The 25,043-nt window shown below is 43.0% G+C and overlaps 1 pseudogene; it reads left to right on the top strand.

Annotated features, from left to right (window-relative positions):
• Positions 1 to 2,233: 2,233 nt before the first annotated feature.
• Positions 2,234 to 24,784, top strand: LOC118372072 (E3 ubiquitin-protein ligase HACE1-like; annotated as a pseudogene).
• The last annotated feature ends 259 nt before the right edge of the window (positions 24,785 to 25,043 follow it).

Here is a 25,043-nt window from a genome sequence, read left to right as displayed (position 1 = left end):
TAGGACAAAGTCCAAGTATTTCGATTGGAACGGACCTTTTTGATCCTCCTCACAGATATATTGTTCATACAGAAGCTTCACATCTCAATTTAAAGCAGACAAAACTTCATTTCATTCATCTGAATCACAGAATCGGACAATAAAAACAACAACAATGTATTCAAATGTTTGCCTAAAATGATGTATGGCATCTAAGAATGTTACACGTTTGAACAGCCCTTTTTATAAAACAAATGTAAAAAAAAGTAAATGCACAAATTAACTGCAAATATTTCTTGAAGACTAAATTCATGAAATTCTGCATGAAAAAAGAGGTACATTTCCATGTGAAGATGTTGTCAGTGCCAAAGGTGTAAAAGAGAGAAAGAACAAGAACACGTTCTGGTGCCGTTTTGGTTGTCAACAATTATATTAACAAAATATTAATATTTCAGAATTTCTAGAATTAATTTAATTCAACTCCTGGACATAAAATGGACATGTAGGCCTTTCTAAATACAACACATGTTCTCTCTTTCAGATACAGGGCTCATTTTGATCAACCTGAAATAAATGTACAATTTCTATCCTTTCCTTTATTAATTAATTCCTTAATTGTTTACTTGGTCCTATAATTTTTAGGATTTTGTTATTGTTTTATTTTACAATAAAATATTTCCAGTGATGGGAATTGAACAACAGGTTGTTATCAATACACAAATTAATTCATGGCTGACTATTACTAATTGATAATATCTGACATTTTAGCTCAAAATGTATTACTCTAATTAAAATTAATAGTAACAGAGTGAATTTTATGTCCAATCCAAATGTTGATTTTCATAATTTATTGTAACTTTTAGTATAATCTACTTGGTTAATCTTTGGATTTATTATACTACTCATAATGTCTTTCTCTTGGTGCATTTTTTTTTTAAATCACAAAGGTAAATATAAAATGTAATGATGATGAATATATATTTCAATTAATCAATGCTTTTTTTTCTCAAGTTTCCCACACTTTACTTGTCATATAATTTACATTGAGACATTTCTGGCCTCAGTCCTTATGCTTACACATTGAAAAAGCATGCAAATCAGAATTTTCAATGCAAACAAAGTGTGGTGGTATGAAATGCATGATATTCTTAGTGTTTTCGCTGATGAGGTGGTTGGGCTACACATGACTGGCACCATAGCTTGGAAGCCCTTTATTGAGAGTCACTGGAGGGTAAAGCATGGTCGCCATTTTGTTCAAGCATGCCTCAACTTTAGGTTCTGCTTCTAGCTCCCCACACAGTGAAGGCTGCTGAGGGGAAGACGGCTCATAATAATGTCTGGAACTGAGCTAATGGAATGGCATCAAACACATGGAAACCATGTGTTTGACGTATTTGATACCATTCCACTCACCACTCCAGCCATTAACACGAGCCCGTCCTCCCCAATTAAGGTGCCACCAACCTCCCGTGACACACACATTATTTATGTCTTCGAATACAACTCCACGTTTTCAATTCTAGTCTCAAAATATTTTTTTAATGCAAAAATACACATGAAAAGTCACCAGAATCATATGGGGTAAAAAGGTGTGAAGGCTAGAGAGGTTGACTACATGTTGGTCGTTTGAAACGTATGTTTTTTCTGAAGACATATAAAACCTGAAAGTTTTATCCAAGTCAAAACAATTTAAGAGAACATGACCATAAGTAGCGTGACACAGAGGTGTCATTGTATCCATTCAATAACAATTAATGAAATGAAAAAAATTAACAATTAAAAACATTACAAGAATAATATCTTATACACATGAATTATTTGCCTTTTTTGTCAAATTAGATTTTTTACACATTAGTCAGTTCTCTATGGTTGAAACACAATACACATTCTGACAAAAAACAACAACATTTTAACAGCATAGTTCACTAAACAATAAAGAGATACACATTTGATGATGAATGAATCAATCAATGAACCGTCATACACTACTATGAACTACACATATTGAACACCGAAAACTACAGTACCCAGACCGCATTGCCATCGGACGTAAATGAAAACAGGAAGAATGAGACTTGACACATGCAATGGGCACGAATGAAGAGGGTCGAGATAGAAAAAGGGGCAGCCTAATGTACATTTCTCGGAGGCTCGATGGATTACATCGAAGCCAGAAGCAGCCTTTTAGCGGCAAAATAATCTTGCTCGAGGCTTTGTACACTCGGTTTTGTTCCCGGTTGTTGGTACACCTATGATGGAACGGGCGATGGAGCAACTAAACGTACAGATGAACAGGCTGACCCGCTTTCTGCGTCGCGCCAGGACCGTCGATCTCCCGGAAGGTATAGCCTATCGACCAAAGGACACAAATAATCGACAGAGCATAATAGGAGGCTTTAGCTATATCTATAGCATACTGTATATATTTTTTTAATGCTAATACATATAGTCATTAAATGTTGGAATTACAGTATCATCTTACAGTTTGTCAACAAGGCGGAAGCCAGCAACCCTTGAGGGCACTAGACATTTGCCTGTCTACAGGCTGTATGCTGGATAGGGTATTATGCTAACCATGTAATAATATGATATGAATCTAGTGAGACCAACTGATACATACGTTGTCACTGATAGTGGTTGTACATCAGTAGTTATGATGGCCCTAAGTATGAGTCAGTAGCTTCTACATAGAGCGCTCTAAGAGTACTGATTTTAGCAGAGGAAGATCTTTGTTCTTTAATTCCACAATTATCAATGACGCACCCTCTCCCCGTTTCTCCCCTCAGACAATGAAACCGCAGTCTACACACTAATGCCAATGGTTATGGCTGACCAGCGTGTGTGTGTGTGTGTGTGTGTGTGTGAGGAAGTTGTCAACATTGGTTCCCAGTAGATAATTATCTGACATGTCTGTCTTGTACTTGAAGGTCGGTTTCTGAATTACTCCTCAACTCCAAGTTTGATGTGAACTACACTTTCGGACGAGTCAAGAGAAGTCTACTTCACATTGCTGCCATGTAAGGAATGTTTAATTTTTTATCACTGATTGTTCTAATTGTTCCATTGTTTTGTTAGAAACCATCCAGACGGCATAATCTCTCCAGCATCTATTTTTATCACAGTGGTGTCTGATGAAACTCGGTATCTGGTGTGATGTGTCTCTGTAGGTCTCTGTGTGTCTTGGTGGGTCTCGGTGGGTGTGTGTCTTTCTGTGTCTGTGTGTACGCTACATCTATTTGTGTATTGCAGTGCTTGTGAACATGTTGGTTATTGTGTTGTAGCTGTGGATCAGTGGAGTGCCTGGTCCTACTGCTAAAGAGAGGAGCGAACCCTAACTACCAGGACATCTGCACCTGTCTGCCAGAAACCGGTAGGATACTGGACATAGACATTACTGCATGTTCACTATAGTACTCTGCTGCCCCCCTTTGGTAGGGAGGCAGGATTACACCTTTACATTGCAATCACAAATCCCTGCCAGCCCAGTGAACATGGTTTAGTGATGTTGATGATAGTGATAATGTTTACCGTATTATATCTGATACTTAATGAATCCCCCTCCTCATCTTTCCTCCCTATAGACAGAAAAAGTGTATGGGAAGACTACTAGAATACAATGCAGAGGTGAACATTTGCAACAATGAGGGACTGACAGCTGTGAGTACCACTGTGAAGTCATGTGTATAGACAGACCAGTACTGCTGTTAAATTCTGTCATATCTCAGGGATGTAGTTCTATTAAAAATGGTGAACGCAGGTCAAGACTGCGTACAGTAAATGCCATTAACACAATAAAAATGTGTCTATACAGTTTACTTATGTTTATGCCTCTAGATCCACTGGTTGACTGAACGGGCGGACTGAGCTGCTTCATGACCTGGTGCAGCATGTGACTAACGTGGATGTAGAGGATGCCATGGGACAGACCGCCCTTCATGTATCCTGCCAGAACGGACACAAGACTGTGAGTAGATAACACGCTTATATCAACCAAGACCTGTATGGAAGTACCAACATTCGTTCAGTATACAGTGTTCGTCATAGACACAAGGCTGTGAGTGTACAGAACAGGTGTCACTTTTGATATCTCAGAAGTCGTAAATGGATGTTCATTTGGAACCTTTGCCAGTGTTATTATATAACCAAGTTTCAACGTTTATTAATCATAACTTCATGATAAGTTCCATGGTGAATAACATGATGAATACCAGACAGTAGTGTTGATGATGGGTTTGTTTCTCTTCTCCCTCTTCCTCATTTGCCTGTGTGTGGTCGATGACGTCATCAGACGGTGCAGTGCCTGCTGGACAGTGGAGCGGACATCAACAGACCTAACTGCTCTGGGGCCACACCCCTCTACTTCGCCTGCAGGTCACTACGTACACTAGTACAGGAATGATGATGCAATACTTCCTCTCATCCTTCTTCCTATTGTCCACTTAGAATTGTAGATGGAGTATGAACTATTCTTTGTAACATTGGTTCGTCAATTGAAATGCAAAGGTGTTGTTTTGATTCAGTGTGGCTGTAAACATATATTTCACGGCATTGTACAAGGCTATTAATGGGAGGAGGAGTTATTGGAAGAGGAGGAGGAGGAAGCTGGGTGATGGAATATGAAGAGACCAAATAACAAGGATCACAGCCAGACAGCTGTTCAGAGTTATGTCCCAAACTTCAGTAGCACACTCCTATCCCTGTCAGTCCTCTGATGGTCTCTATGCAGCCTGTCTCATTCAGATGATAAGAATAGGCACGAGGAAACTCATCCCTCAGCTTCAGAGAGATGGAGAATGATGAGATTCCTATTAATTCAGGACATGACAGTGACACCCCAGCCTTCCTTTGAGTGCTATGTATTAAGCTCCACACTCAAACACACGCACGCACATGCAGGGGTGCACACACATGCAGAGACATACACGCATGCAGAGACAAATACACATGCAGAGAGACACACACACACAGAGGATGAGCAGGGTTGGAGACCGCAGTGATCGTATAATCCTCTGATCTTTTGTTTTGATTATGTTTCACTTGTACATTAGTCAGTTCCCATTAAGGAGGCGCAATCTGAAAAGCACTGTGATTAGAACAATTAATCTGTAATGAACTGTGGATAAATGAAATGTTGTTTTCCTGTCAACTGACTGCATGTATATCAGTCGAAATTTGGCTAATGTACCAGCTAATGTACCTGTCTAGTGAATGAAATAATACACTGGACATCTTGATTTGGTACAAGCCCTTCTCAGATCTCCAACCCTGACTTCAGCCATCTATTGACCACCACCTCTTAACGTTAACCCTTGTCTTCTGAAATGTCATTATGTATTGTTATATAGAGTTTAAACCTTAACCAACACTAACTTGTTATATTTTTTTAGAACTCTGTGTATGTAAGCCTTAGTCATAGTGGCTAGAGTGTTACAGTTACGTTTACCATTTGTAGGTACAATGATACAGTTGAAGTCGGAAGTTTACATACACCTTAGCCAAATACATTTAACTCAGTTTTTCACAATTCCTGACATTTAATACTAGTAAAAATTCCATGTCTTAGGTCAGTTAGGATCACCACTTTATTTTAAGAATGTGAAATGTCAGAATAATAGTAGAGAGAATGATTTATTTCAGCTTTTATTTCTTTCATCACATTCCCAGTGGGTCAGAAGTTTATGTAAACTCAATGAGTATTTGGTACCATTGCCTTTAAATTGTTTAACTTGGGTCAAACATTTCGGGTAGCCTTCCACAAGCATCCCACAATAAGTTGGGTGAATTTTGGCCCATTCCTCCTGACAGAGCTGGTGTAACTGAGTCAGGTTTGTAGGCCTCCTTGCTCACACACGCTTCTTCAGTTCTGGCCACAAATGTTCAATATGATTGAGATCAGGGCTTTATGATGGCCACTCCAATACCTTGACTTTATTGTCCTTAAGCCATTTTGCCACAACCTTGGAAGTATGCTTGGGGTCATTGTCCATTTGGAAGACCCATTTGTGATCAAGCTTTAACTTCCTGACTGATGTCTTGAGATGTTGCTTCAATATATCCACATAATGTTCCTTTCTCATGATGCCATCTATTTTGTGAAGGGCATAAGTTCCTCCTGCAGCAAAGCACCCCCACAACATGATGCTGCCAACCCGTGCTTCACGGTTAGGATGGTGTTCTTCGGCTTGCAAGTCTCCCCCTTTTCCTCCAAACATAACGATGGTCATTATGGCCAAAGAATTCTATTTTTGTTTCATCAGACCAGAGGACATTTCTCCAAAAAGTACGATCTTTGTCCCCATGTGCAGTTGCATACAGATACTTTTGTACCTATTTCCTCCAGCATCTTCACAAGGTCCTTTGCTGTTGTTCTGGGATTGATTTGCACTTTTTGCACCAAAGTACATTAATCTCTAGGAGATAGAACGCATTACCTTCCTGAGCGGTATGATGGCTGCGTGGTCCCATGGAGTTTTATAATTGCGTACTATTGTTTGTACAGATGAGCGTGGTACCTTCAGGCAGTTAGAAATTGCTATCAAGGATGAACCAGACATGTGGAGGTCTACAATTATTTTTTGCTGATTTCTTTTGATTTTCCCATGATGTCAAGCAAAGAGGCACTGAGTTTGAAGGTAGGCCTTGAAATACATCCACAGGTACACCTCCAATTGACTCAAATTATGTAAAGTAGCTTATCAGAAGCCTCTAAAGCCATGACATAATTTTCTGGAATTTTCCAAGCTGTTTAAAGGCACAGTCAACTTAGTGTATGCACATTTCTGAACCACTGGAATTGTGATAAAGTGAATTATAAGTGAAATAATCTGTCTAAACAATTCTTGGAAAAATTACTTGTGTCATGCACAAAGTAGATGTTTTTTTTTTATTTTTTTTATTTCACCTTTATTTAACCAGGTAGGCTAGTTGAGAACAAGTTCTCATTTGCAACTGCGACCTGGCCAAGATAAAGCATAGCAGTGTGAACAGACAACACAGAGTTACACATGGAGTAAACAATTAGCAAGTCAATAACACAGTAGAAAAAAATGGGCAGTCTATATACAATGTGTGCAAAAGGCATGAGGAGGTAGGCGAATAATACAATTTTGCAGATTAACACTGGAGTGATAAATGATCAGATGGGCATGTACAGGTAGAGATATTGGTGTGCAAAAGAGCAGAAAAGTAAATAAATAAAAACAGTATAAAAACAGTATGGGAATGAGGTAGGTGAAAAGGGTGAGCTATTTACCTATAGACTATGTACAGCTGCAGCGATGGTTAGCTGCTCGGATAGCTGATGTTTGAAGTTGGTGAGGGAGATAAAAGTCTCCAACTTCAGCGATTTTTGCAAAGTCACAGGCAGCAGAGTACTGGAACGAAAGGCGGCCAAATGAGGTGTTGGCTTTAGGGATGATCAGTGAGATACACCTGCTGGAGCACTGAATCGTGACCAGTGAACTGAGATAAGGCGGAGCTTTACCTAGCATGGACTTGTAAATGACCTGGAAACGAATATGTAGTGAGGGCCAGCCGACTAGAGCATACAAGTCGCAATAAGGTGCTTTAGTGACAAAACGGATGGCACTGTGATAGACTGCATCCAGTTTGCTGAGTAGAGTGTTGGAAGCCATTTTGTAGATGACATCGCCGAAGTCGAGGATCGGTAGGATAGTCAGTTTTACTAGGGTAAGCTTGGCAGCGTGAGTCCTTGCCAAAACTATTGTTTGTTAACAAGAAATGTGTGGAGTGGTTGAAAAAGGAGGTTTAATGACTCCAACCATGTAAACTTCTGACTTCAACTGTGTATATATATATATATATATATATATACACTGCTCAAAAAAATAAAGGGAACACTTAAACAACACAATGTAACTCCAAGTCAATCACACATTTGTGAGATCAAACTGTCCACTTAGGAAGCAACACTGATTGACAATAAATATCACATGCTGTTGTGCAAATGGAATGGACAACAGGTGGAAATGATAGGCAATTAGCAAGACACCCCCAATAAAGGAGTGGTTCTGCAGGTGGGGACCACAGACCACTTCTCAGTTCCTATGCTTCCTGGCTGATGGTTTGGTCACTTTTGAATGCTGGTGGTGGCATTAGACAAAGTCTACAACCCACACAAGTGGCTCAGGTAGTGCAGCTCATCCAGGATGGAACATCAATGCGAGCTGTGGCAAGAAGGTTTGCTGTGTCTATCAGTGTAATGTCCAGAGCATGGAGGCGCTACCAGGAGACAGGCCAGTACATCAGGAGATGTGGAGGAGGCCGTAGGAGGGCAACAACCCAGCAGCAGGACCGCTACCTCTGCCTTTGTGCAAGGAGGAGTACTGCCAGAGCCCTGCAAAATGACCTCCAGCAGGCCACAAATGTGCATGTGTCTGCTCAAACGGTCAGAAACAGACTCCATGAGGGTGGTATGAGGGCCTGGCGTCCACAGGTGGGGGTTGTGCTTACAGCCCAACACCGTGCAGGACGTTTGGCATTTGCCAGAGAACACCAAGATTGGCAAATTCGCCACTGGCGCCCTGTTGCTCTTCACAGATGAAATCAGGTTCACACTGAGCACGTGACAGACGTGACAGAGTCTGGAGACGCCATGGAGAACGTTCTGCTGCCTGCAACATCCTCCAGCATGACCGGTTTGGCAGTGGGTCAGTCATGGTGTGGGGTGGCATTTATTTGGGGGGCCACACAGCCCTCCATGTGCTCGCCAGAGGTAGCCTGACTGCCATTAGGTACCGAGATGAGATTCTCAGACCCCTTGTGAGACCATATGCTGGTGCAGTTGGCCCTGGGTTTCTCCTAATGCAAGACAATGCTAGACCTCATGTGGCTGGAGTGTGTCAGCAGTTCCTGCAAGAGGAAGGCATTGATGCTATGGACTGGCCCGCCCGTTCTCCAGACCTGAATCCAGTTGAGCACATCTGGGACATCATGTCTCGCTCCATCCACCAATGCCACGTTGCACGACAGACTGTCCAGGAGTTGGCAGATGCTTTAGTCCAGGTCTGGGAGGAGATCCCTCAGGAGACCATCCACCACCTCATCAGGAGCATGCCCAGGCGTTGTAGGGAGGTCATACAGGCACGTGGAGGCCACACACACTACTGAGCCTCATTTTGACTTGTTTTAAGGACATTACATCAAAGTCGGATCAGCCTGTAGTGTGGTTTTCCACTTTAATTTTGAGTGTGACTCTAAATCCAGTTTCCATTGATATTTTGTGATTTTGTTGTCAGCACATTCAACTATGTAAAGAAAAAAGTATTTAATAAGAATATTTCATTCATTCAGATCTAGGACGTGTTATTTTAGTGTTCCCTTTATTTTTTTGAGCTATATATATATATATATATATATATATATATATATATATATATATATATATATATATATATATACAGTGGGGCAAAAAAGTATTTAGGCAGCCACCAATTGTGCAAGTTCTCCCACTTAAAAATATAAGAGAGGCCTGTGATTTTCATCATAGGTACACTTCAACTATGACAGACAAAATGAGGGGGGAAAAATCCAGGAAATCACATTGTAGGATTTTTAATGAATTTATTTGCAAATTATGGTGGAAAATAAGTATTTGGTCAATAACAAAAGTTAATCTCAATACTTTGTTATATACCCTTTGTTGGCAATGATAGAGGTCAAACGTTTTCTGTAAGTCTTCAGAAGGTTTTCACACACTGTTGCTGGTATTTTGGCCCATTCCTCCATGCAGATCTCCTCTAGAGCAGTGATGTTTTGGGGCTGTTGCTGGGCAACACGGACTTTCAACTCCCTCCAAAGATTTTCTATGGGGTTGAGATCTGGAGACTGGCTAGGCCACTCCAGGACCTTGAAATGCTTCTTACGAAGCCACTCCTTCGTTGCCCGGGCGGTGTGTTTGGGATCATTGTCATGCTGAAAGACCCAGCCACGTTTCATCTTCAATGCCCTTGCTGATGGAAGGAGGTTTTCACTCAAAATCTCACGATACATGGCCCCATTCATTCTTTCCTTTACACGGATCAGTCGTCCTGGTCCCTTTGCAGAAAAACAGCCCCAAAGCATGATGTTTCCACCTCTATGCTTCACAGTAGGTATGGTGTTCTTTGGATGTAACTCAGCATTCTTTGTCCTCCAAACACGACGAGTTTAGTTTTTACCAAAAAGTTATATTTTGGTTTCATCTGACCATATGACATTCTCCCAATCTTCTTCTGGATCATCCAAATGCTCTCTAGCAAACATCAGACGGGCCTGGACATGTACTGGCTTAAGCAGGGGGACACGTCTGGCACTGCAGGTTTGAGTCCCTGGCGGCGTAGTGTGTTACTGATGGTAGGCTTTGTTACTTTGGTCCCAGCTCTCTGCAGGTCATTCACTAGGTCCCCCCGTGTGGTTCTGGGATTTTTGCTCACTGTTCTTGTGATCATTTTGACCCCACGGGGTGAGATCTTGCGTGGAGCCCCAGATCGAGGGAGATTATCAGTGGTCTTGTATGTCTTCCATTTCCTAATAATTGCTCCCACAGTTGATTTCTTCAAACCAAGCTGCTTACCTATTGCAGATTCAGTCTTCCCAGCCTGGTGCAGGTCTACAATTTTGTTTCTGGTGTCCTTTGACAGCTCTTTGGTCTTGGCCATAGTGGAGTTTGGAGTGTCACTGTTTAAGGTTGTGGACAGGTGTCTTTTATACTGATAACAAGTTCAAACAGGTGCCATTAATACAGGTAACGAGTGGAGGACAGAGGAGCCTCTTAAAGAAGAAGTTACAGGTCTGTGAGAGCCAGAAATCTTGCTTGTTGTCGGTGACCAAATACTTATTTTCCACCATAATTTGCAAATAAATTCATAAAAAATCCTACAATGTGATTTCCTGGATTTTTTCCCCCTCATTTTGGCTGTCATAGTTGAAGTGTACCTATGATGAAAATTACAGGCCTCTCTCATCTTTTTAAGTGGGAGAACTTGCACAATTGGTGGCTGACTAAATAATTTTTTGCCCCACTGTATATATGAGAGCTCAGGCAGATTCTAGAGCGTGTCTCCCAGCAGTGTGACAGTCACTACCAGATAATCCTGACCAGTCTAGCAGAGGTGGCCATTACTAATGGACACAAACTCCTCAGGTAATAAACCCTCTGCTAGACTAGGCTCCCAGCCACACCTGAGGCAAATGCATTTATTCAGGCATTTACAACGCAATAAATGTGTAACAGCAACACCACTACCTTAAAGCTAGTCATTTAGGGGTAAATGTTTCTTCTCTTCCGTACTCACCGTCAGTCTCCTCTCCAGTAGCTACAACGCTCAGATGAAGAGTCTGCTGAGAATCATCCGGATCTTCTGCCATGTCTTCGGCCTGGGCCCTTCCTCTCACAACAATTAGAATGACATGGGATACAATGGGATCAAGACGCAGCGCCGCCAGGTCTTTAAGGTCAGTATGGGGTTAGTACTGAACCTGAATTCAGATACACAGAGAGATGTAGTACATGGTGTGAATCAGAAGAGGGCATTGAGAGATTGTTCACCATCTATTGATCCCCTGATCCATGACTTGTCCTAGTGCATGACTTTGAGTGTGTTTGTGTGTGTGTGTGTTTGTGTATGTGTGTGTGTTTTTGTTTGTCAGCATCTACCCCTCTCTTTCTTTCTCTTCCTAATTTCTCTCTCTCTCTCTTTTAACATCTGTTTGTCTCTCTCTCACTCGCTCTATCCCTCTTTCTTTTCCCTCTCTCTCCTCTCTCCCCTTCACTTGCTCCCTCTACTTCACTCACTCAGTCTCTTTCCTTGCCTCCCCCTTTCCTCTCTCTCTCTCTGATTTCCTCCAGCCCGTTGGAGTTGCTGTGGCACTCTATAGATGAGTGGTTGGTGTTGATCTCCACAGAGCTGGAGAAGAAAAGGGGAAGGGCCCTTTCAACTCCTCATCCTCGGAGCGAGATCGCGTCTCTTCTCCTCAAACAACTTGACGATGTCGCCTCCGCCTCCCCCTTGCCGTCTGCACCGTCGCTGCCACCCTCCATGCCCCTACCCCCTTTGCTGGACCCAGAGGTTGATATGGAAACACGGACGGAGAGGATTTCATCTCTATGACGGCCGAGCGGCTCAGCGAGGTGATCCAGGCCTTCTACATGTGCTGTTCCTGTCAGATTCCACAGGGGTGAGAATGACCTCTGACCTCTGACCTCTAACCCAGGGATGGGCAACTCCAGTTCTTGGGAGTCCTAAGTATCTACTGGTTTTCACTTTGGCCTGGCTCTTGATTGAACTCAAGTGCACACACCTGATTTTACAGATCTATATTGGCCTCTAAATGACAGTCAGTGTTCCTCTCATAATCTCCTAGTTTCACAGAGATACTTTGTAACTTCCTCCTTCAGATTCCCTCTGTGTGAGTAGGCCTGGGAAATAATGTAGCTTTAATGTCTCCTCTCCACACACACACACCTTTCCTGGCCCCCTGGCTAGATAATTACATTTTAATTAGATCATTAAACTCTGCCTAATTGAACGCTGAATAGGATCCACTGTTATTGGCCCTATGCTGCTGTAGTAGAAGAAGATGGCTGTGTTTGTCTTTGTGTTCCCAGGCCTGCTCTTCATTAGCTGATAGCTGGCTGTTCCCCTGTCAGGGAAACACTGTTTCAATAATGCAGGTTATTGTGTTTTGGAGAGGGATCAGATCCACCCATTATAATAGACAGATGCTGCACGACTTATCTCTGTGTTGTGTTCTTCTGAAACACAGCTCCTGGTTATGTAGTGAGTGTGTTCATCTTATTATCTTGCTCCATCTTCTCTTTTTGTCTCCCTCCTCCCTCTTTATCTTGCTCCCTCTGTGTTTCCTTGTCTTTCCTCATCCAGAATGACGTCTCCTCGCTTCATAGAGTTTGTCTACAAGCATGACGATGTTCTCAAATGTTTCATAACCAGGTGAGTCCTTTGACAGGATCTTACCCAGACACTTCTTATCAATCTCTATAACTTAACCTGGCGTTTTTCTCTCTCCATTTCTCTCGCTCTCTCCATTTCTCTCTCTCCTCTCTCTTTCTCCATCCCTCTATCGCTCTCAGGAATCCAAAGATCCTCTTTTCCACTTCCTGTTGGAATGTCCGGAGCTAATGTCCCGCTTCATGCACATAATCAAAGGCCAGGTAAGACCTGTGATTGGCTGGTCTATCAGTCAACTTCCTGGTTGTGTATTTGCTGTAGCTAGGACATACAAGGGCCAAGACAATGTTCCCATGGCCTCTTATTTGCATGCTATGACAGCAGCTTTCTCTCCCCCTCCCTTTCTCTCTTTCTATATATTCCCCTCTCCCTCTCTCTCCCTCTCTTTATGTCCCTCTGTAGTTCTCCCTCAGGGGACTATGTTGCGTGTGACTTTGAAACACCCGTGTCTTCCAGGCAGGATCATTTAACAACGTTATTGCCATGGCGATAACACTTGTCGTAAGTTCCTTTTATACAGCTTGATAAATTTTAAGTGCCTGTTCTAAGTTGTGTGTAGTGTTCCAATCTCACTCCTCGCTATTCATATTTGAGCGGCGGACGGCGTGCCAAGCCTCATCACCTCTGGATTATATCCCACCTGGGAACAAGAGCCCCTCGTTTTAATTACAGATTTTAACCTGAAGAAGACTATTCCATCTCCACATCTCCCTCTCAGTATGCACAGGAGCCCCGGGGGAAAACCTCTCTCGCTCATTTCTATCTCTCTCCTGCGCTCTCTCTCTCCCCAGCTCATCTCTCATAGAGAACAAAGACATTCAAACATTATGCAAATATAAATGCCACTCTTCCCTCTCTGCATTCTCCAGACACTGTATTTCAACACTTGAGGCTTTGGAACCATTGGTTTAGATACCGTCGTAGATTTGAAAGTAGAGAGAGAGATAATGAGTTTTGGGAAGTGCTGTGGCTGGTATTTAGTTAGGATAATTATAAGACATAATAAGGCCTTTGAAGTCTTGTAATACATTATAACTGCATCATAATGCACTATACCTGCAGGCTGTAAGTGAAGTGTTATTGTTTGTTCCCCTCGCAGCCCTTCAAGGAGCGCTGTAAGTGGTTCTATGAGCACCTATTGGTAGGACAGCCAGACTCGGACATGGTCCACCGACCTGTCAACGAGAACGTCATCCTGCTAATCCAGACTGACCCTCCTACATCCCCAAATGTCTTACACTCCACCCAGCAATGTATCAGTTTGTGTCTCTTTCTCAATGTTTCTCTTTTCTCTCAGAGTCCATATTCAGCAGTAGCCATGCGATGTTCTCCAAATCTACCAATGAGGAGTTCAAACAGGGCATCGCCGTACGATTCCATGGATAGAAAGGAATGGTGGGTATTATCAGTGTCTATCTGACCTAGGTTCAAATAGTATTTATTTTCTTTTAAAATACTTTAGTTTAGAAACTCATGATTGAACTTGCCTAGCGCAATGGAAACAATGCAATAGTTCCCAAAATGCAAAGAGAATAGGGTACCATCTCAAATGACCCGTGCTTAGTCCTAGCAACACTTTATTAGTGCAGGATACAGGGTCCCATTTCAGCCCATGCTCATTTATCAGTAGACCTTTAGTTGACCTGTGACCTTTGTGTCCAGGGTGTGGTGAGGGAGTGGTTTGACGTCCTGTCCAATGAGATCATCAATGCAGACTATGGCCTCTTCGGACGGTGAGACACTTTTCGATTGGCTGATGAGATGATGTTTGTGTTTTTTGTGTGTGTGTCACAGGCACCACGTTCCAGCCCAACAGTAACTCGTCAGTGAACCCTGATCATCTGAACTACTTCCGGTTTGCGGGTCAGATCCTGGGGTTGGCTCTTGACCACCGTCAGCTGGTCAACATCTACTTCACCTGCTCCTTCTACAAACACATACCCGGTAACACACAGACACACCCACGTTCTACAGTGGGTTGTTAACATGATGTAATGTGCGGACAGGAATCCCAGTGAACTACCAGGGTGTATCCTCTGCTTGAGCAGGTTGTTACATTTGTAACTGGGTTATAACAGATTTGTTAGTGTTTTTACGGGGATATTACAGTGACGCTACAGGGTTGTAACAGTATGGGTGCTGTCTGTGTGTCCTGGCATCCCAGTGAACTACCAGGGTGTATTCTCTGCTTGAGCAGGTTGTTACATTTGTAACTGGGTTATAATAGAGTTGTTAGTGTTTTTACAGGGATATTACAGTGACGCTGCAGAGTTGTAACAGTATGGGTGCTGTCTGTGTGTCCTGGCATCCCAGTGAACTACCAGGACGTCTCGTCCATCGATCCAGAGTATGCCAAGAATCTGCAGTGGATCCTGGACAACGACATCAGCGACCTGGGACTGGACCTAACCTGCTCTGTGGAAACAGACTTGTTCGGCGCCATGGAGGAGGTGCCACTCAAACCTGGCGGGACTAGTTTCATAGTCACCCAGGACAACAAGGTGAGCCAGCCGATCACAGAAGAAGGATCTGAAACTCCTAATTCCTAGCATTTGTTTTGTTGCTCTCAAAATCAACTAGGTGAGAATAGCAGATGATTGACATGTCAAACAGAAGGAAGTTGTGATGTAGACTGCACTCCCTGTATTCTCTAACACTTATGACCTTATATGATTAATATGTAATGTGTATATGATGTGCGTGCTTGCCTGTGTTTGAGAAAGTTCATTTGGAATTTGAGTGTGTAGTACCACAGGTGGCCTGCAGGTGGTAATATTCTGTAAGGAAGAAGCCTGTGAAACGAGACGTGTTAGATGGCTGCCCAAAGATCAATCATACTCTACATAGTGAATGTTCCCTATATAAACCTCTCTCTCTCTCTCTCTCCTCTCTGCTCTCTGCTCTCTTCTCTCTCACTCAGGCAGAGTATGTCCAGTTGGTAACAGAGTTGAGGATGACTCGAGCCATCCAACCCCAGATAAATACTTTCCTGCATGGGTTCCACACCTTCATTCCCCCCTCCCTCATCCAGCTCTTTGATGAATATGAATTGGTTAGTGTCCTTTCCTTCTCTTCTCCTTTTGCCTGTGTTCAACTCCCTTCTCCTTTACCTCTCCTCTCTCTCTTTTCCTCTCTTCTCCTGTCCACTGTCCTCAACTCTCTTCCCCTCACCTCTTTCTCTGCTCTCACCCCCTCTTACCCATTATCTTTTATTCTCATTCTCTGCTCTCGCTTGCTTGCCTAGCGGGATCTGACGTCTGATGCAGGGATTGATTGGTCTTGTCTGGCTCAGGGGTGTCAATGGGATGTTGGGGTCACCTTGAGGCCTCTCGCCATCGCCCAGCTCAGATCAGATTTGTTTCTGTGTGTGTCGGCAAAATCCATGTCCTCACTAGTCCCTGGATCGATAGGGTACCATGGCGATTATCTGGCCCGCCGTGTGTTATTGGACATGTGTGTGCAGTCACACGGTCACACGGTCACAGCTCGCCTGCTGACAACACTCAGACTCAGTGGGGAGGAGAGTTTAGCTCTGTTTACCACTGGACCACCTGTGTTCAGTTGCGTTAGAAAAACACCCTTGTTTCTTTGTCAACATGATTTTGAACAGAAGAAGCATTAAGTTATGTTTTATATGTCTGTTGTATATGATACAGTTGAAGTCGGAAGTTTACAGACACCTTAGCCAAATACATTTCAACTCAGTTTTTCACAATTCCTGACATTTAATCCCTAGTAAAAATTCCCTGTCTTAGGTCAGTTAAGATCATCACTTTATTTTAATAATGTGAAATGTCAGAATAATAGTAGAGAGAATGATTTATTTCAAGTTTTATTTCTTTCATCACATTCCCAGTGGGTCAGAAGTTTACATACACTCAATTAGTATATGGTAGCATCGCCTTTAAATTGTTAAACTTGGGTCAAGCATTTTGCTTAGCCTTCCACAAGCTTCCCACAATAAGTTGGGTGAATTTTGGCCCATTCCTCCTCTGACAGAGCTGGTGTAACACAGTCAGGTTTGTAGGCCTCCTTGCTCGCATATGCTTTAACTTCCTGACTGATGTCTTGAAATGTTGCTTCAATATTTCCACATAATCTTCCTCCCTCATGATCCCATTTATTTTGTGAAGTGCACCAGTCCCTCCTGCAGCAAAGCACCCCCACAACATGATGCTGCCACCCCCGTGCTTCACGGTTGGGATGGTGTTCTTCGGCTTGCAAGCCTCCCTCTTTTTACTCCAAACAGAACGATGGTCATTATGGCCAAACAATTCCATTTTTTGCTTCATCAGACCAGAGGACATTTCTCCAAAAAGTACGATCTTTGCCCCCATGTGCAGTTGCAAACCGTAGTCTGTCTTTTTATGGCGGTTTTGGAGCAGTGGCTTCTTCCTTGCTGAGCGGCTTTTCAGGTCATGTCGACATAGGACTCGTTTTGCTGTGGATATAGATACTTTTGTACCTGTTTCCTCCAGCATCTTCACAAGGTTATTTGCTGTTGTTCTGGTATTGATTTGCACATTTCACACCAAAGTAAGTTAATCTCTTGGAGACAAAACACGTCTCCTTCCTGAGCGGTATGACAGCTGCGTGGTCCCATGGTGTTAATACTTGCATACTATTGTTTGTACAGATGAACGTAGTACCTTTCGGCACTTGGAAATTGCTCCCAAGGATGAACCAGACTTGTGGAGGTGTACATTTCTTTTTCTGAGGTCTTGGCTGATTTTTTTTTTCTCCCATGATGTCAAGAAAAAGAGCACTGAGTTTGAAGGTAGGCCTTGAAATACATCCACAGGTACACCTCCAATTGACTCAAATTATATAATTTGAGAAGTTTGATGCCATTCTGATGTCATCAGAGTCTTCTAAAGCCATGACATCATTTTCTGGAATTTTCCAAGCTGTTTAAAGGCACAGTCAATTTAGTGTATGTAAACTTCTGACCCACTGCAATTGTGATACAGTGAATTTTAAGTGAAATAATCTATTTGTAAACAATTCTTTGAAAAATTACTTGTGTCATGCACAAAGTAGATATCCTTAGCGACTTGCCAAAACTATAGTTTGTTAACAAGAAATTTGTGGAGTGGTTGAAAAACAAGTTTTAATGACTCAAACCTAAGTGTATGTAAACTTCCGACTTCAACTGTACATGTGTCCTGACTACTACTCCATTTAACCTCTGTCTGGTCTTGTCTGGTCTGGTCTTGTCCTGTCTTGTCTCTTGCTTGCTGCTGCTTTCTGGGATGCCAGAGATCGATGGACTGGCACAGAATACACCAGTGGCTATGACCTGGGGGAACCTGTCATCCAGGTGAGTTAGCTGTCACTGGGCAGGACTCTTTTTAATGTAACTCCACCTCATCAGAGAGCAGGACACTGTTTACTAGAACAATTTCAATTTAGAGAGATGTACCACAGGCTTGGCTGATCCTACAGAGATCTTAACACCTCCTCCCAGGCTGGCTTAGTGGTTTAAAGCTGATTCTCTTGTCAGATTCTCTTATCTTACAGTGGTTTTCATTTGGTGTAATGTGGATTCTCTTGTCTTGTAGTGGTTCTGGAAGGTGGTAGAAAGCCTTACCCAAGAGGAGAGGGTCCTACTGTTGCAGTTTGTCACTGGCAGGTGAATTTCTAATTAGTCAGTGCGTGAGTTTTTCACATAAGGCCATTGTAAGAGCTGATCAATGATCCGTCACTTACTCTCACTCCTGTCCTGTCTAATTCCTTTCTCATGTCCCTGTTAGTTCCAGGGTACCTCATGGTGGCTTTGCCTTTCTGATGGGAGGTAGTGGTTTACAGAAGTTCACTATTGCCTCTGTAACATACACATCAAACCTACTGCCTACCTCCAGCACCTGGTGAGGACCGCACTCACGTATATGCTCACACACATGCGCTCACTCGCTGTCACCCACTAGAGAGAGCAGCATGCTGACAGAAAAAGCACTAGAGGGCAGTATGGTTCCTCTGTCTCCTTTTGTGTGTGTGTGTGTGTGTGTGTGTGTGTGTGTGTGTGTGTGTGTGTGTGTGTGTGTGTGTGTGTGTGTGTGTGTGTGTGTGTGTGTGTGTGTGTGTGTGTGTGTGTGTGTGTGTGTGTGTGTGTGTGTGGCTTTAGTGCACTGGTATAGGAGAGGGAAAAACAGGGAGGGGTTTCTGCATGTTGGATAGAAAGGACAGGTACTGTAGTTCTCATCGCTGTAGGTCTATACTTTGGCAGGTAGAAATCACCACTGTACTGTATACTACAGCAGCTGGATATGAGACATAATGACATGCCATCAATCTGCAGTGAACCACAAGATACTACATTGACCATGATGTTCCTCCCACAGCATCAACATGATGAAACTCCCAGAATACCCCAGCCAGGAGGCATTGTGGGAGTTATGGGTACACCATGGCGTGACGCTGGCTGCAGCTACGTCTCAGCGGGACTCCTCTGGTCCATGCACACGTGTGTGTGTGTGGTGTGTGTGTGTGTGTGTGTGTGCACATTGGCATGGACACACATCAGTGCAGGGAAACCATTTAACACTTCCTAATCCAGACATATTTCACCTAACTATGTGGCATATTTCACCCAACTATGTGGCATATTTCACCTTTCTATGTGGCAGTTTGTTTTAGCTGGGTATATTCTACAGCCAGAGCAAGGTATGATTTTAGGCCTCCCGGGTGGCGCAGTGGTTAATTGCGCTGTACTGCAGCGCCAGCTGTGCCACCAGAGTCCCTGGGTTCGTGCCCAGGCTCTGTCGTAACCGGCCGCGACTTTGAGGTCCGCACAATTTTGTCCGGGTTAGGGAGGGCTTGGCCGGTAGGGATATCCTTGTCTCATTGCGCACCAGCGACTCCTGTGTCTCATTGAGCACAGCGCACATCCAACCCGGAAGCCAGCCGCACCAATGTGTCGGAGGAAACACCGTGCACCTGGCAACCTTGGTTAGCGCGCACTGCGCCTGGCCCACAGGAGTCACTGGTGCGCGCTAACCAAGGTTGCCAGGTGTTTCCTCCGACACATTGGTGCGGCTGGCTTCCGGGTTGGATGTGCGCTGTGTTAAGAAGCAGTGCGGCTTGGTTGCGTTGTGTATCGGAGGACGCAGTTGTAGAGATTCTACAAAATACTAAAACAATTGGATACCCAGAAATTGTGGAGAAAAAGGGCTAAAACAACAAAAAAGGTATGATTTTTATAAGATAAACAAGCTCCCAAAGGAAATACCCCTGATTTCACTCTGAACTGCCAAAAACATGTTACCACAACAACTTATACACTACAGACTGGCTGCACAGCATCCCTCCCACAGCATGAAGCCAGTCAGCTGCCTTCCTTTAAGTCTCTCTCCTTTGACATTCTTCTCCTGTAACATGGTAATATGGAATGATCTGGTTGGTGTGTATTTCAGAATTGAAGGGGGAGTCTATAAGGATATTAAGTTAAGGGGGTGTGGCCAGGTGGCTTTACATGTGTTTACCAGGGAGGTAGTTGTAAAAAGGTGACTAGTGACAAACACTAATGCAGAAAATGCTCATTTGTCCTGGGAATAGGTGCATAAACGATTCCCAAAATGAATAGAAGCGTTAACGGTGCTTACAGGCGTTTACCCCCCGCTACAGTACATCCCTGATCTTCACACAACTCCCTCACCCTATAAGGTGCACCTCTCATGTGGCTCTACTTTGTGAGATTCTTCAGTTTAGTGTCATTCTGTTGTATTGGAATGTGTAAGTCTGTCATCTGTAGCTGTATTTCTGTGTCCTTGTAGTGATCATTAGGGCCCAGTTTTTCAGAAGTCGGAAATGATTAAATGCATAGAAATATAATGAATAAAAAATATAATGAATAGAACAGACAAATCATTGACTTCTATTCATTCTATTTCTATGTTTTTAATCCTATCCGGTTAAAAAACCTTTGAAAAACTGGGCCCAGTACTCAGTCATCCCTTTCTATTGTATCTGACTGGCAGGACTTTCTCTGTGCTTCCCAAATGGCTCCGTAGTTCCTATATAGTGCATTACACTGTTGTTTTAAATGTATGACTTATTTTGCAATTGTAATCAGATGTTGTATTGTATACAGAGCCTTTATAGATATTTTTGCTTATTACTCAAAAACAAAGTATGTATTTTACCATAAACATAATACATAATCAAACTGTTAGTGAGTGATTGTGGGAGAGCATTGAGCAATACACAAGCTTGTGTGAGTGAGGGCATGCTGGTAAAGTGCATAGTGGGTGGATGTGTGTGTGTGTGGCTGAACGTATGTGCCCTCAGCATGTGCTGTGTTGGGTCTGAGATCAGCAGGGCTACCTGTGCTAAACGGTTTCCTCAGCACTCTCTCTCAAATACAACCTCTGTTCCATCTCTCTCAGACAGACACACTGTGACCAAAGCCACATTCTAAACATGAATGTTCTGTTCCCCATAGCAATGCTGCATCCTCCATACAATCTGCCCTTCCCAAGCTCTACCTTAAACACAGCCTGGCTGGTTCACCATGGCAACGCCAACGTCTGGTTGAGTACACACACACAGGCAGCGCAGCATGGACAGGCCCAGGGCTGGCTGAGATGTGGACCCGGCATATGTCCCCTTGGCAACCCAGAGCGACTGAGCAGACAGAGAATGTAAAAGTGGTTGAATATGTGGGTAGAACATGGAGAGCGGGAGAGAAAAGGTGTCCATTACATTCTACCACATACTTTTGCCACACTAACATGCACTCTCATCATTCACTTAATTTAATTAGCTAACTATTCATCCTCACCCTCCAGTCTCCTACCTGGACCTGTGTGACACATTCAGGTGATAACACAGCACACACACACACACACTGCTTTAGACACTGTCAGGTGATACCACTGCACTATAGAGTAGATTCTTACCTTTGACCTCCAGAGTTCTTCATCTGGCTGGTTGAGGTTTTTCTGATTGCTGTGTCCTCAGGCAGAGATAAATGTGCTCCTCTGGCCGGCATCTGGAGTTATTACCTCTGCATCCTCACACACTGATTAAATCTGCTGTGTTCACCCTTTCTCTGTTTCTTATACACACACAACCACTGACTGCGTACATGTCCTCTACTGTCGTACAAACTGCACAAAGCAATGAGGCTGAAAATGTGGTTGTGTAGATTGTCACTCCCCTTCGGCTTGTTCTAGTGCAGACACTGGGGCATATTTCACCAAGACAATGACCTGCAGGCAGAGCGCTACAGAGAACTATCTTCACGTGGACAGATTTTGGGGTGGAATCAGCTCTCTTGCTTCACCTGTTCCTCTCTACTACAGTGTACAGTGCCTTCAGAAACTTTAAATGAATTCAATTGAGATTTCTTTGTCACTGGCCTACACTCAATACTCCATAATGTCTAAGTAGGATGATGTTTTTAGAATTTTCTTCACATAAGTTGCATGGACTGTGAGCAATAATCGTGTTTAACATGATTTTTGAATGACTACCTCATCTCTGTACCCCACACATACAATTATCTGTAAGGACCCTAAGTTGAGCAGTGAATTTCAAACACAGATACAACCACAAAGACTAGGGGATTTTCCAATGCCTCACAAAGAAGGACACTACTGTATTGGTAGATGGGAGAAAATAAAAGCAGACATTTAATATCCCTTGGAGCCTGGTAAAGTTATTAATTACACTGGAGGGTGTATCAATTCACCCAGTCACTATAAAGATACAGGCAGCCTTCCTAACTAAGTTGCCGGAGAGGAAGGAAACCGCACTGGAATTTCACCATGAGACCAATGGTGACTTTAAAAAAGTTACAGTACATAGTTTAATGGCTGTGATAGGAGAAATCTGAGAATGGATCAACAACATTTTAGTTGCTCTGTAATATTAACCTAATTGACAGAGTGAAAAGGAAGCTTGCACAGACTAAAAATATTCCAAAACATGCACCCTATTTGCAACAATGTACTAAAGTAATACTGCAAAGAAATGTGGCAAAGCAATTAACTTTTTCTTCTGAATACAAAATGTTATGTTTGGGGCAAATCCAATACAACACATTACCGAATACCACTCTCCATATTTTCAAGCATTGTGGTGGCTGCATCATGTTATGGGTATGCTTGCAATCGTTAAGGAGTGGGGAGTTTTTCAGGATAAAAAGGAATGGAGCTAAGCACAGACAAAACCTAGTGGAAAACCTGATTCAGTCTGCTTTCCACCAGACACTGTGGGATTTATTCACCTTTCTGCAGGACAATAACTAAAAACACAAGGCCTAATCTACACTGGAGATGCTTACCAAGAAGACAGTGAATGTTCCAGAGTGGCCCAGTTACAGTTTTGACTTAAATCTACTTGAAAGTCTATGGCAAGACCATAAAATGTTTGTCTAGCAATGAATAACAACCAATTTGACAGAACTTGAAGATTTTTGAAAATAATAATGGGAACATTTTGCACAATCCAGGTGTGGAAAGCTCTTAGAGACTTACCCATAAAGACTCACAGCTGTAATCACTGCCAAATGTGCTTTTATGAAGTATTGACTCAGGGGTGTGAATACTTATGCAAATGAGATATTTCTGCATTTCATTTTCAATACATTTGCAAACATTTGTTAAACCTGTATTCACTGTCATTATGGGAGAAATTCAGGCTGTAACACAAAATGTGGAATAAGTATGAATACTTTCTGAAGGCACTGTATGTTTTATCAGGAGCTAAAATGGCCGACATGTTGGTTAACGACATCACAAGCCGCTCTCACCATGTCACCCTAACTAACTGTCCATGTAATTGGTGCTCTTGCTGCCAGCTCACTTCTCACTGGCCCGGGAGAATATATTATTATTAAGCCTCACCTTGTCTCTGCGGTCCTTCTTATTCAATTATGGGTGAAAGTCGAGAGGGTGTGTGTTCTCGGGATACTCGCCGGATCTTAGTAAGCATTTAAAAGGCAAAGACGTATTGTAATGTATTTAGACTGTCAGCAGTATATCTCCAGCTGATTTACATCGATGTGCATGGCTCACCTGGGCGATGTCATTTATCCTGGGTAGAGTATCTGGGCTACATGTATCTTTGTTTCATTCGATGAACTGTGTGTTATGTGCTTACAACTAACAGCAATAGGCAGTGACATTATTGATTCCATTTCCTGATGTTTATATACAGTACATGTTTGCAGCATTCAGCCTTTCTGTACAGTAGGGCAACTCTGAATGAGATACAGTAGGCTGCCTTTGAATGAAGCAGACGTGTGGTGGCATGTTACATCCCACTGGGGAAAATACTGGTTGAATTAACGTTCTTTCCATGTCATTTCAACCCCAAAAATGTAATGTGATGTGAAGCAATGTGGAAAACAAATTGGATTTGCAAAAAGTCATCAATGTGAGGGCATTTTGTCTTTTTGTCACCCAACTTTTAAACTAAATCCAATGACTTGGTGAAATGTTTTGTTGAATTCACGTTAGTTGACAACTCAACAAAATATAAATCAAAACTAGATGTTGAACTCATGTCTGTGCCCAGTGGGATAAGATTGAGGTACTATCTTCAGTGTCTTGACAAACGGATATGTTTTCCTTGAGACATCAAAGATATTCATCATCCTCCTCCAATTCTTTCCTCGGCTACTCTAAAGCATCTTGAATAGGCAGTGTTGTCAAAAGAGGTACTGTACAGTATGTGCAGTAAGACCATCTGTGCCTCCGCACCCTCCTCTCCCTCCTACTCCCTCCCCATTATTCCTCCTCTGGACCCCAGTCCCCTGCTGTGTGCCTCATTGAAGCAGACTGCAGCTCTCACGGCCGTTTACTGAGATTGGGCGGCAGCCCTAACGTACTCTGGCACCCTCGTCACAGGAGCTGCATTCACTCAGCGCTCCGCCAACGAATAGGGTGGGGGGTACTACCAAGGAGGATAGGGGGTAGGATGCTTGCCAGATTGTAGCGTTTTCAATGCCATTGAATATTTAGAGTATGTCAGCTTGTGTGAATAGAGCTTGTCATTCTGCATGCTGTATGGAGTGCATGTTTACCCAGAGTGTCTCCTGTTGGCCAGGAGCTCATATTATCTCACTGGTGTTTTCACTTATACACAATGAGG

Source organism: Oncorhynchus keta, chromosome 31, assembly GCF_023373465.1.
Source record: "Oncorhynchus keta strain PuntledgeMale-10-30-2019 chromosome 31, Oket_V2, whole genome shotgun sequence".
Taxonomy (NCBI): domain Eukaryota; kingdom Metazoa; phylum Chordata; class Actinopteri; order Salmoniformes; family Salmonidae; genus Oncorhynchus; species Oncorhynchus keta.
This window is presented reverse-complemented; position numbering and strand designations above follow the sequence as displayed.